At 39.7% G+C, this 13,663-nt stretch overlaps 1 protein-coding gene across 1 annotated transcript in view; it reads left to right on the top strand.

The window, feature by feature from the left end:
* Window positions 1–13,663, top strand: part of NCKAP5 (NCK associated protein 5) — a gene marked incomplete at both ends in the record, with an annotated part of 755,695 nt that overhangs the window by 626,011 nt on the left and 116,021 nt on the right. The gene's annotated exons all lie outside the window — the stretch shown is intronic.

The following is a 13,663-nucleotide window of genomic DNA, read 5'->3' as shown; positions in this document are numbered from 1 at the left end:
TTTTGCTTGTTAAACCTCTTTGTTTCTCATCTGTGCATTTGGGGCACTTCATTGATCTTATAAACTGGACTAATGACCTTCTTTTCATCCCCTTGAGTTTATCATCAGACTTCTGTCCACAGTGGGGTCTTCATAAATGTTTCCTGATGCACTGATGAGAAAAATCCTTTGACTCTTTTCATCTGTCCCACCTATGCTGACCTCAGAGAACTTTGTAGCCACCGAAGGCCACACTCTTAGGCAGCCTCTAGATGATTGTGTTGTCGTGGGAGTGGAGAACCTTGAAGAAGGTTTGCATATAGCTGTTGAATAAGTGTGTTCAAAAGCATTTTATAACAGGAATCCCATAGAAGTAAAAAAGTGGGGGGAGGGGTGGATGGCACAAAGTAAGACAGAGTCCTCACTGAGGATTGACATACAGAGGAAGAAATGTTGTTAGGACAAATAATCATTGAAGTAAGAGTTATTGTGATAGACCTTAAAAAATTAGACTCAAGTGAGATCGCACCATGATGTGTATATTCATTAAATGTCTTCCTGAAGAACGTTTGAAAGACGTTTTCTTTACAACTGTCAGCAAGATGGCAAGGTCAGATAATATGTTTTTATATTTATATCCCAAAATGGAAAGAAGGCATAATTAATTAAACATCAACTTTTACCAAAAATGATTTTTCTGTCCCGGGCTCAAATTCTTGTGAATCTAAAAAAATGACCATATAATACTCTGTTATATAACACAAAGTCATGCAATATTCAGTTTTATAATAAATTCTTAATGTATTATAACCAAAACCCATGAAATGCTAGCCCAAGAATCTGCTGCAATCACTTTTTATGAATTTAGAATGGGTGGTGAAAATCATGTTTCTGAGAAGGGCAAAGATATAGGTAGCATGAGACTCAAAAGTGTGAGGTCTTTTGTTTTTGTTCTCTGTGTGTGTGTGAGTATGTGTGTGTGCATGTGTGTGTGTGTGTGTATGTGTGTGTATGTGTGTGTGATTAATAGTGGAGATTGATAAACAAAGCTCTCATGCTGAAATTATACTGCTCAGGCTAAGCTATTTGGGATAATTTTATGGCGCCTACTTTGAGCAATTCTTACATATGACTATGGAAATGACTGTTACTTACAGAAGGAACAAAGTGTCTCCATCAAGCTGTACCTGATTCGCAGCCATATTAGAAATATTTCCCTTAAGTCGATTGAGCACATGGATATTTTCTATGTGATACGGGCGATGGGACACTTTGGGATAGTCGCAATATCAAAAGATACTTAGAGAATGTTCTAAAACCTCTCACCAGGTTTGGCCCTGTTGTGTGGGATTAGAGGGGGGGGGGTACACTGTATAGCATCAGTGGCAGACTCACTCCTAAGAATAGAAACTCGGCCCTAGAAGCTAGGCCAGAGCTGGGCGATCGGATCTGCTCTCTGTAGCAAATGTAAGTCCATTTACAACAATACTGCAGTTGGGTGAAACCAGCAGTCACAAAAGGCCAGTAAAAATGCTGGTGGTAAGGGTACTTACTGCCAAGTTTGATCCCCAGGATGCAGGTGGTTGAAAAAAATAGACCATTTCCTGACCAATTGTCCTGACTTACACATGTGCACTGTGTCACACATGTGCCATCTATAAAGTACACGCAAACATACAGACACGAGAATAACTGGTTATAATTTTAAAATTAGAAAACACACTTTAAAAGAAACCAGTTCAGGATCCAGGAAGGGTGAGCAGTAAGCAAGTTCCAGTCCAAACGAGCAGCCAGCTAGTCACACAGAGAGGGGGACAGTGTAGGAGCAGAAGCCTATGGCAAGCAGCAGAGCAGCAAGACAGAGGCAGGAGCAGGTGAGGAACAGCTGCCTAGACACAGGTAGCTGTGGGGAGTTGAAGTGTGTTTCTGCTGGCGGGTCAGGTGCTGAGCCATACTGAGAATAGTGGTGGTTGCATAGATCCCAGAGAATTGCTCAGTCCTCTAAATTTCCTATCTACCTCCCAAAGTGTCTCCATTATCATTAACTCTTCTCAAAAACGTTAACAAAAACAGCCAAAGGAAGGAAGGGTTTGTTGTGGCTGGCTCACAGGTTGAGAGTGCACAGTCAGTCTGTCATAGTTAACCAGGCAAAATGATTGGAGTAGAAGGCCACTGGTCACATTACACCCATCAGGGAGCACAGAGGGACTGCTACTCAGCAGGCTTTCTCTTTTATTCTTAGTCCAGGGTCTCAGTCCTGGGATGGTGCAACATTTATAATGGGGCTTATCCATTAAACAGGTCTTTTTTTGAAACACCCCCATGAATACACCCAAAAGTGTTTTCCCATGGCGATTGTCCATCCCATTAAGTTGACAATGAATGTGAACCACCGAGAGCATATTGTAGTGTTGAGGAAAAGCTGGTGGGTGAAGTAAGCTTGGCACTAGCTCATATGGTATGAACGGGCCATCTCACTTTGTAATTAAGACAGGAAGCCAAACAACAGTGGGGGAAAATAAAGCCCTCCTTAGCCTCCGCTGAGAGATTTTTCTCCAGAAAAGGATGAAAAGAGCAACTCTGGAAAATAAAACAGAACCAGGGTTGAACTTTGGATAATTATAGTTTTCATCAAGTTAAATAAATCTGGATATTAGATGATAGCAGGTTAAAAATATTGTTCATTCAGCATGAAAGATGGTTCAACAGCTAAGAACCTTAACTGCTCTTGCAGAGGACCTGAGTTTAGTTGCCAGCACACACATGTGCCTGTAACACCAGATCCAGTGAGATCAGGTACCTGTCACTTTCAAGGGCACATGTACTCAGAACATTACACACAATTAAAAATAAGAAAAATACAACCCTTAAAGAATATATGTATTCATACTCTGTTGCTGAACCTAAATATCCATGTGGGCAGAGTCCATTATTCTAAGGCATGCATGCTTATTCTCATGTACAGATATTTGTCTTTGTGTGTGGTACATGCATGTGTGCATGTGGATTGCCTTGTCCATGTGTGCACATGTGACAATCAGAAGTTGACATCCAAATGTTGTTCTTTACTGCTCTCCCTTAGTTTGGTTTTCAATCTTACTGTTATTAGCATGTGTGCTTTGTGTGTGTGTGTGTGTGTGTGTGTGTGTGTCACTCCTTTGTGTGCATTATTTTTCTCACAGTGGTTATCTCACTGATCTCGCTGAAATAACTAGCTGGATTGAATGGCCTGCAATCCCAGGTATCCTCCTCTTGATATCCATTGGTCAGCTCTAGGATTACAGGCATGGACTCCTTTGCCTAACTTTATGTATAGGTTCTGGGGAATCAAAACCTGGGTCATCATGCTTGGGTCTGATGAGCCATCTCTGTGTCCCAGATGCTCCTGTTTTAATAGAGGAGGGAAGCCATGCATATGATTATAATGTTACATTAATTATATTAAGGAATATGAAGAAGGAAATGGGACTCATATCCATATAACCTTTTGTTTTATTTTCTTTGTTTTACTCTAAAGCAAAGCCATTAACTTCTAAAATTCTAGTAGGGAAAATGTCACACCCTCCTTTCTAAATTTGAGAAAGTAAAACAATAAAAGTAAAAGCTGTTTGTCACTTTCTTCTGTGGTTCACCTAGCACATTTCCCAATGTCCCCAGACTTCTCAGATGAAAAGCTCAGCTTTGACCTCACCTCAACCACTAAATAAAGTCGTGGTGTCTTCCTGGCCTTAGCAATCACTGAAGTTAAGACATCATCATGTTCTGAGCCCAGACCTAGAGGCAGAATTCTGTTAAATGCAATAAGCCTTCAGTGAGCATCTGAGAAACTGCAGCATGGTAAATAATGGGGAAAACATAATGGAAAACCCTGGCCCTCCAGCCTCGCTCTGCTGGCTCTGATCTCCACTCTCCACAGCCATCATTAACCACACAGCTGCACAATCGGTCCCTTGCCACTCTCAAGGGAGCACTCACCTTGATCCCCTCAGATAAAGGACAACCTGTCCTTGGCACAGATTGTTAAAGAGAACATCCCTAAGACTCTCATTTTACAGATGCAGACCTGTTTAGAGCATAAGGCTAGCTGCCTGAGGACTACTGAACACACACACACACACACACACACACACACACACACACACACACACACACATACACACACACACAGGAAAAATATTGATTTGATGTGCAACTTAGATACCTGCTTCTCTTACATTGCTGGATCCTGGAATCACACTTCGTAGTTTATACTGGTGTGAGCAATGTGTCTTGGCTACGAATTGGGATATAAGTTATCCCTTTTAAAACTTTGCCACTTCAACTCCTACACACAGTGTCTGTTGTTGATCTAACTGTAACAAAGCTGATATTTGTAATACAAGAACACACTTTGCTCTGCTGATATAGTAATATATGAGTGTGTGTATGTGCATATATATATATATTGTCCTAGCTAACATTAACTAAATACTTGAAATATCTTAGAATCACTTAATAAAAATTGTCTTCATTGAGTAATTGTTTTTATCAAATTGGTCTGTGGACATTTCTATTAGAGATTGTCTTAATGCATATAGAAGAGCCTAGTTTCACTATGAGTGGTACCATTTGCTGGGAAGGTGGTCTGTAGAAGAAAGATAGCTAAGCACAAGCATGTGAGTAATACAGTTAGCAATCAAACTGTGACCTGGAAGTTTACTATTGTGTAAACATCAAAGTAGCAGGAGTCTGTGCTTCCCTCAATCTCTTTCTCTCCCTCCCCTTGCCCCTCCTTCTGTGTATGTGACTTTGTTAACGTTTTTTACAAAGCCAAATTATATCTAGGAGTCTTATGGATTTGCACATTAGAGATGTAAGACTTACTGTTTCATATAAGGGATAGCATCTGGAAGGAGCACTAACAGTGAACAATTACTATAGATGAATGGGATAGAGAATGTGCATCTAATTAGGTTAAGTCTAGTTAGGATTCTGGCATTCTGGCTTACTCCTTTTGACAATGGCTTTGGGTAAATTTTCCATGAGTATTGGGGAGGTAGACCAGTGGATCATGAGGACCTGAATTTGAATCTCTAGACCCCATGTAAAACTGGAGACCATTCCTACAGGGAGGTGGAGGCAGAGGCAGTCCAATCCCTGGCAAAACTGGTATAGCCCATGATGAACTACAACAACAACAAAAAAGAACCCTGTCCCGAGCCAAGTGGAATGAGAAGACTAGAATGTGAGGCTGTCTTCAGATCTCTATACTTGCACTGTGACACATTTGCTTCTTAATTTTCACTGCTCATGTGCTGTGCACACTGGAGAGTGCACATACACAAACACACACACACACACACACACACACACACACACTTCTGCTTCTTTTACTTCCCCACCATAATTGGTTATACCCAGGAAATTTGTATCAAAAGAAATAAATTATTCTCCCTTAAATTGCTTAAGGGAATAGATTGATCAATTAGATTAAAAAAATAGTGGCACAATGCATAATTGAAGAGGGTAGGTTTTGACAGACACATATTCATGCAGTATGTGAAATAGTGACATCATATATCTCAGAAGAAAGAGCAAAGCACAATCATGAACTGAATGAGAAGTCAGCTATCTAATCTACAGAGGACTCTTCCCTCAAATCACATGATCTACCACTCAAAAATCATCATTTCTTTTGTTTAATGTCATTTCCCATAACTGCTGCTGCTGTTTGCATATTGATAAATGTATCATTAGGTCTTAAAAATATAATTCGTTTGGCACTCTCTCAATCTCTTAAACCTGTATATGCATAGAGAAAGTATAAGAACATTTTTTTTTTCTCTCTGGACTGTAATGAGCATTAATTGGGTACTTAATGAATATAATACACTGTGACAGGTTCTGATTAGTTAACAATACGGAATCCTAGATCTCAGAAAGAACTTGAGTAAGGTGTTATAAAAATCATGCAGAAATGGTATCATTTTACTAAACACTGATTGGAGTCTTAGTAGTCTTAAAAAACTTTGAATTTTTATAGCAACTCTCAGAAAGTTTTGAAAATGTTTCTGCAGACACACAGATCAAGTGGAAATGGATACAAATGTTAAACAAACAAGAAAATAGGAATTTAAAACTCAGCTGATAAGGACAACTGGTCTACCTAGGCCAGGGGAAAAATACCATTAACAATGCTTTACAATGAAATATATTCCTGCTAAAGTATACATTGTTCAAGAGGTATCCTACAAAGATTTATTGAGTGCCTAGCTAACCAAGTGTATAAGATTCTCATGAAAATTTACCCTGATAGTAGAAAGAGATGGATGACAGTCATTTCAGTGGAATTTATACTTTCTAAGACAACATGGCCAATTTTCTGGGACAAAGTGACCTCTGCAAGGCCAATCTTGCAGTCCCTTAGCATTTTCTAATAGCAGAGAATCTAAGGCATTTTCAATCTCCCCATCCCCCCCCCCTGTCTCTCTCTTTCTTCCTTCTTTCTCACATAGGGGAGGTGTTGTGATTTTGGGTAAACATGCATTCCACAGGTTAAATGTAAAGGTTAGAGGATGACTTCAGGTGGTGGTCATCATCTTCCACCTTGTTTGAGACATGGTCTCCTATGGTTCACCACTAGGTGTGCCATGATAGTTGCTCATGGAAGATTCTGCTCTCTCTATCTCCCATTTTACCACAGGATAATAGAATTATAAATGCATGTGCTACCATGTTCAGCTTTAAGTGGTTTCTGAGGATGCAATCTCGGGTCTTCACATTGTTGCCAAAAGCATTTCATTCCATGAGCTATCCCCTAGCCCGTTTATCAGCCTCACTAAGGAACAAGTCTATTCTGTGCTAGAAACAATCTTCTTGGCCATATTATTCACCAACTTGATTAGAATTTTTTGACCTCTGAAGTCATCAAAGTTACGACCAAGACAAACAAGGATAACAGAGATCATTTTTAAATGCCACTAGCCTGGCAGAAACATGACACATAAATCATGAGTTTTATTGTATTTGCAATTAAACAAATCAAATTTACTGTCCACTGGAAATCCTTAGCAATTAGTATAAAGATTAATATAGTGAAACATCTTCACTGCAGCAGGTCTCCCAAACAAAACCAAAATATAAAAATAAATTCACTATATAATTGAATAGCATGTTAAGTATTAATGCAGGGAATCTTCTAAGTCCCCAGGTCCCTGATGCAATTATTTTCTATTCACATTAATTGTTCCAAGCAGATGACACTAATAACTTTCAGTTAAAATGTGTCCAAAGGAAGATTTCCTAAGATCAGTACCATTTAAATATAAGGTCACTTTTATAATTATTAGCTTAGATTTTTAACCATGACTGAACATAATAAAATTAACTTTGTGACTATTTTCACTTTTTAACTGAGAATAGCAAAGGTTAGTGTTCACACTAGCCAGCAATGTTTTAGGGTATAGATGATTTCCCTAATACTTATCAATATGCCAACTACTACTTCTGTGGTGTATGTCTGAATGCCTGTGAAAGTCAGAGGTCAATCTTGAGGTAAACCTGCTACAACAGAGATGTGTTTTATGAGACAGAGTCTCTGACTGGAAATAACCAAGCAGACTAGGCTAGCTTGCCAAGAGACCCAGTGTTCCTCCTGTCTCTGTGTTTCCAACACTGTGATTATAAGCACACACAATCATGTACATCTGTCTGTCTTTTTTTAAAAAATTAAGTTTTTGAAATTATAGCACAATTACCTCATCATCCCCTTGCCTTTCCTCCTTCCAAACCTCCTATATAAACCTCTCCTTGCTCTCTGTCAAATAATAGACATTTTTATTAATTGTTGTTATATACATACATGTTTATGTATATGTTTACATGTATATATGTGCGTATATATATATATATATTTGTAAATTATATCAGGACAACCTGCTCAGTCTGTTTAATGTTACTTTATGTACATTTTTGAGCTTATGATTTGGTATTGCATTATCAATTGGTGTGTTCTTCCCTGGGGAAGTCTGTTTTATGATCCTTGAAGATCAAACACAGGTTTTCACATTTATATGGCAGTACTTTACTGACTGAGTCATCTCCCCAACCCTTTGCATCCTTTCATTTTTCTTCTAAGAAATTTCTTAGGCAAACTGTCAGATTGTAAAATTGTGAATGTTGTCCATAAAATGCAAAGAAACACACACAGCAAGAACTCTGATAAGCAAGATCAGACATGGGGGTTCTGGACATGTTTTCTCCTAATGGGAACTACTAAACACTTTAGCAATCTATCATTCCCAAGTCAGATTTTAAAACAAAGAAATAAAGGAATGCTAACCCCAAATCTCTGCTTGGTTTCACCTTAGAAATGTCATTCATATGCCATAGTTCTGTCATCTGGCAAGCTGCTCTCAGAGACAGGAGGAAGCCAAAGTCTGACACTGTCACGGACAGATATTAAGCTGCATATGAGTGTCCCAGCTGTATTCATGGAATGGTGTTTAGGTTGTTTTCTTACTTCCATCAACTCTGATGTCACAAGCAAACCACAAGATACACCTCTGAACATCCTCAGGCAGAGAGCAACACCCAATCTTCTTGTGTTCTCTAAAACACAATAACATAACTGTTGATAGAGTAAGCAGGAAGTGTCACTCTCTGCAAAAGTATTGTAAATCTTGGCTTTGTCCCCAACATAGCATTTTGTGTATTGATTACATATCAGAGTAGCTGAGTAATGGTCAAGGGGCTTTTTATTAAAGCCCACGTCCCATATTACCTCTTCTTCTCTTGTGATATATTATGTATGAAGTTTTAAAATGTCATGGGTTCTGCATTTTTCCCTTGTAGTTTGGGTTAGCGTTATGCTTGTTTGGTAGTAAACCTTTAACCATGGCAGCTTTTTAACTCTCATGAACTTAAAAAGAGTTATTTAAAAAGAAACACACAACATCCATATAAATGCACAATGAAAAATATTAGGCTTAAAATGGCAGGAGGAAGTCATGGAAAACTAGGATTCTATTTTGTGATATAATTTTGTCAGTTGCAGATAATATATTCCATATCTGATATAAATATTCTTGTTAAATTGGAATGGCATTTCAGTAAAATACTGTCATTTTCTACATCTGCAAAGACCTCACAGCCCCTGATCTATACTGTGACCTTAAGATTATGAATCTTGAACATTTATAGTTTTTATTAAAGAAAACTCTTGGCTTCAGTCTCTGTGTTTCTATATATCATTAAATGGAAACTGTACCTATTATTTTGCATTTCTCATCATATGAATATCAGAGAACATGAACAGTTCAAGTTGGCAATCTAGAACAGAATGTGAAATAGATATTTGTATCAGAGCACGGTATGAAATTTAACCAATTAAATGGATGTAAATAAGATAATGTTAGAAAGAGAACCAACATGCACTTTCCACAAAGTTGGTATACAATAACCACCACCATATGTTTCCATGGACAATTGTGACTAGTAGGATGCATTGTATATGTGGGTCTCTGGCTGGGTGACTTCCTGTGTTGCCCCTTATTGGACACTAAAACATTACGGCTAAGATTTGGCTTGGAATCATACTTACTTGTCTCCTTCCTGTAACAAAACAACACACACAGCAGCTGAAGGGCAAGATGGCTCATCTGGGCTCACAGTTCCTAGAGATGCAGTCTATAATAGTAGAAGGTATGAGTAGTTGACAGGGTGGGTACATTACATCCACAGTCAGGAGGCAGAGAGCAGACAGAAAATGGAACTGACACATGAAATGTGTGCATGCAGGAGATAGCTTAGCCATAGACATAGAGAAGAAGACCAAGAAAGCTTTCAAGCTGAATGGGTTTCCAGAAACTTATATCTATTTTCCCCAGGAATACTGTTTACCCAGTTAGGATTATTGTACAATACAGCTATCTCAGAGCTCAAGTGCAAAGATACTGGTTGTATCCTAAGTGATGTAAAATAAGGTTATTTGAATGGAGAGGCTATTAATTTAGTTCAGTTGAAGAGCCTCAACATGCGTTTCTGCGTGCGTGCGTGCATGCATGTAGTGTGTGTGTGTGTGTGTGTGTGTGTGTGTGTGTGTGTGTGTGTGTGTGTATGCAGCAACGCCTAGAAATTCTCAAGTCCATTATCCATTATATGCTTGGGGATTAACAACCTTCATAATTACTTGGTATAGCAAGTATCTCAGTGACCTATATGGATCAAAAAGCAAACTGGGGTACAGAGCGGTTAAGTAATTTCCCCAAAAATTCAAAGGGCTAGTATATGGAAGAGCAGGGATTTAAACCTCATAAATGGCCTCAGAAGTCAAGTGCTTGACGACGAAACAGCTACTAACCAGAGCAAATAATGATTGGCAGATAAGAGCAAATATCAGAGGAGAGCCAGCTGAACAGCATGGCAGTAGAATTCTAGTCTGCATGCCTTTTCAATTAAGTAAGGGCAAGGTTAGAGTTTTCCAAATGGAGGACTGGCTTTACCACCCTTTAGTGGAGAACCCTCTCTAAACAGCCCACACTTATATTCTGTGGTCTCCCCACCTAAGCACTGCTAGGGATGAAAGCAGGTCCCTAGAAATAAAACAGACCTTTCAGAAGAACTTCAGTAGGAGAGGTGTATGCTCACACTTGTAGGCCTGAGATTGGAGAACATTAGAAGAGACAGTCTGTGTGCATCACGCTAGACCATGAAGAGAGATCCTTCACTCCTTTCCATTTCCAGAGCATTAAGAAAGTTATGGCACCATAGCACAGATAGTATGATGGAGCCCTGAAGGGAGAGATTCTTCAGTTCTATAAGAAGAGGGCAAATTCCGGTTCTTATAGATTTTATTGCACACATTGGAAGTGCTATGCTGGAAGTACTAGATCAGAACCTGCAATTGTACGAGATGCATGGTTTGCATGCACATAAAGAGTGTGCCTTAATTCACCTCTTTGCTTAATCTCTCCCATTGCATAGGATGACTTTCCCCATCTTCCTCAGGTATCTTTACAGTATCTCTCTTGGCATTCAAGGTCAACACCAAAGGAAAGCCACTTGTTCTTTTAGTTTTGTTTTGTTTTTTTTAATTGAATATTTTAGTTATTTATATTTCAAATATTATCCCTTTTCCTGTTTCCTCTGTGCAACCCTTCTGTTCTATTCCACCCTTACCCTGCTTCTATGAGGGTGCTCCCCCACCCACCCACTCCCAATTCACCACCCTAACCAAGCACCTCCTCTCCTACTTATGACAGATAAGGCCCCTTCATCTCCTTCAGTCCTTTTCCTAACTTCTCCACTGGGGTTCCTGTGATTAATTTGCTGATTGGCTTCAAGCATCTGCATCTGTATTGGTCAGGATCTGGCAGAACCTCTTAGGAGAGCCAGCAGTTCTTTCTCAAGTCTACCCATCTTCAACATTCTAGTTTCTTGTCACTTTCGTCCTTCCCCTAGTGGGCATATGCACATAGGTAATGCCTGAGCAAGAAGGCTTCTACTTTCTCAGGCCTAGGCATTGAGTTGAGAGCTGTACAAACAGATGTGGCTTTGCTAGACAGGGTGGGTGGGGATAGATGGACAAGACCAAAGGAATCACATCTAAACTCTAGTATCATGGGAGAAGAAGATAAAGTCGACAGAACCCATGCAGAGAATGGAAAACCACGGGAGGTGTTTAATTCTAGGTCACATGGCAAGATGCAGGCACAGTTGCTTCCTAGATAGAGGATGAAATCTATCAGAGAAAAAGCTGTTCTAATTAAAAAGTGCCACCAGATAAATCTTATAACAAAACATAAAGGACTAGGCTAGAGACCCTTTATAGTGTTAACGTACAAGTAGAAGCTAATGGGATGTTTCTGGAAGTTTATATAGGGATGAATTCTACATGTCTACACTATCAGAGGCATCGATAGATACCAGGTTATCTTACAAAATGGAGCCATAGAGGAATAAAAGGATGCAATTTAGTTGGTAGAGTACAAATACACAAAGCCCTGGGTTCCATCACCAACACCATATAAACTGAGCCTGGTAGTGCATGCCATTAAGCCTGAGGAACTAGAGGTGAAAAGATCAGAAGTTCAAAATCATCCTTGGTGTTGTAGTTTGGATGTGAAGTTCCCCCTCCACACACACCATATAAGGATAGATAGTGCTGAAAACTGGATCTTGAGACAAGTTTCTCCTGTCATGATTCTTAGTCCAAAATTTCAGCAGGGAGACATAGGATATGAAAAAATTCTTGGCATTTTTGTAATGATCACTTAAAGAGATCACTGTGCAGCAAAAATAAAGTATCTATAGTAAGGCAGATGAAATGATTGAGTGTTATAGTTATTGATTGGCAAGAAAATTAAATGTGCCCTCTGTACTCTGTGAGGGTTTAAGGTTTACCACAAGTACTATCCCATCATGGCTGCCTGCCGGGGTGGGGTTGGGGGAGCTGCTGGGGTGCTTCTCATCATCTTTCAGAATTGCATTTGCAGGACAGTGATAAGTACTCAGGTACTAATGGCACCCATAAAATGTCAATAAATTGCATAAGTAAGAGGCTTCACACCTCTGCAAGTGACACCAAGACTGATGGCTCCCGACTGGAGAGTTTCAGAGACAAGGCTTTCTAAAGATAGGCTAGAATTAGGCAGTAATGGAGAGCTCCTACTCTATAGATCGGAATGCTAAATTAATTTGGCCTGTCCAGTCTGCAGGGATTCATCTGTTACACCTGCAAGGTGGCTGTCTAGATGCATGTGGGCGTTTACCACTTTATCTGTTGCCTGTGGTTTATGTGGGCCTCCTGAATTCGAACCACCTTAGCCTTCTATGTGAGGTCCGTAGCCATGAGGTACGTAGAGTGTTGGCATCCACACAGCCAGCTAGACATGAGAAGTCCTCTGATGGAGATACATGATGGCTGAGCTTTGTGCCTTCTTGTGGCACATGGTACCTTGCAAGTATGCACAGATAGACTGGTGTGCATATGACAGCTCACACAGAATAACCTTCCCTCTAGAAGGGAACTTAGAAATGATATTGCCCACTCTACAAATGGGGCCATTGGGAAAAGTAAGCACAAGGATGTGAAATTTGTAGCAGTGTAGAACCTGGTTTGTCCATTAAACTAAAGTCAAATGCCAACGCTCTTGAATATAGCCAAGAATGTGTCTTCTTCCATCCATGTGTTATTCTTGTTTCATTTTGCTCTGCAGAGCTGGAGATTGAACTCTGAATCTCATATATGGTAGTAAAACATTCTCCCATCAGGTATAGTCTCTGTGCCCGGGTCTTACTTTGATATTGATTTGGTGTTTTGCAGTATGGCTGGATAAAATGAGAAACCACTGTTGTGATAACGATGGTACCTTGATATAAGCTGAAGGCCCTCTGTAGATCAGACACTAAGTATATCCTTCATTTCTAGAACCGCACACCACTCTTGTGCTAGCCGTTTATGCCTGACCTTACTGTTGCAATTTACTTACAAGGGAAAATATAGCTAGCAACGCTGAAGAAAAAATTCCTCCTGAGACCACACAGTGTGAAGCAGAGCTAAAGTGGCTGGGGAGCAGAGCATGGGACAGGACTTGGCTCAGTACTTAAAGTGCTTGCCTCCCAAACTTGATGTTGGACTTCAAAACTCACATTAAAAACCAGAAACAAATAACAAAAGCTAGGCATTGTGGTATATGCCTGTGAC

Source organism: Micromys minutus (genome assembly GCF_963924665.1).
Source record: "Micromys minutus genome assembly, chromosome: 6".
NCBI lineage: Eukaryota > Metazoa > Chordata > Mammalia > Rodentia > Muridae > Micromys > Micromys minutus.
Note: the sequence above shows the minus strand (reverse complement) of the source record. Positions and strands in the feature narration are given on the sequence as shown.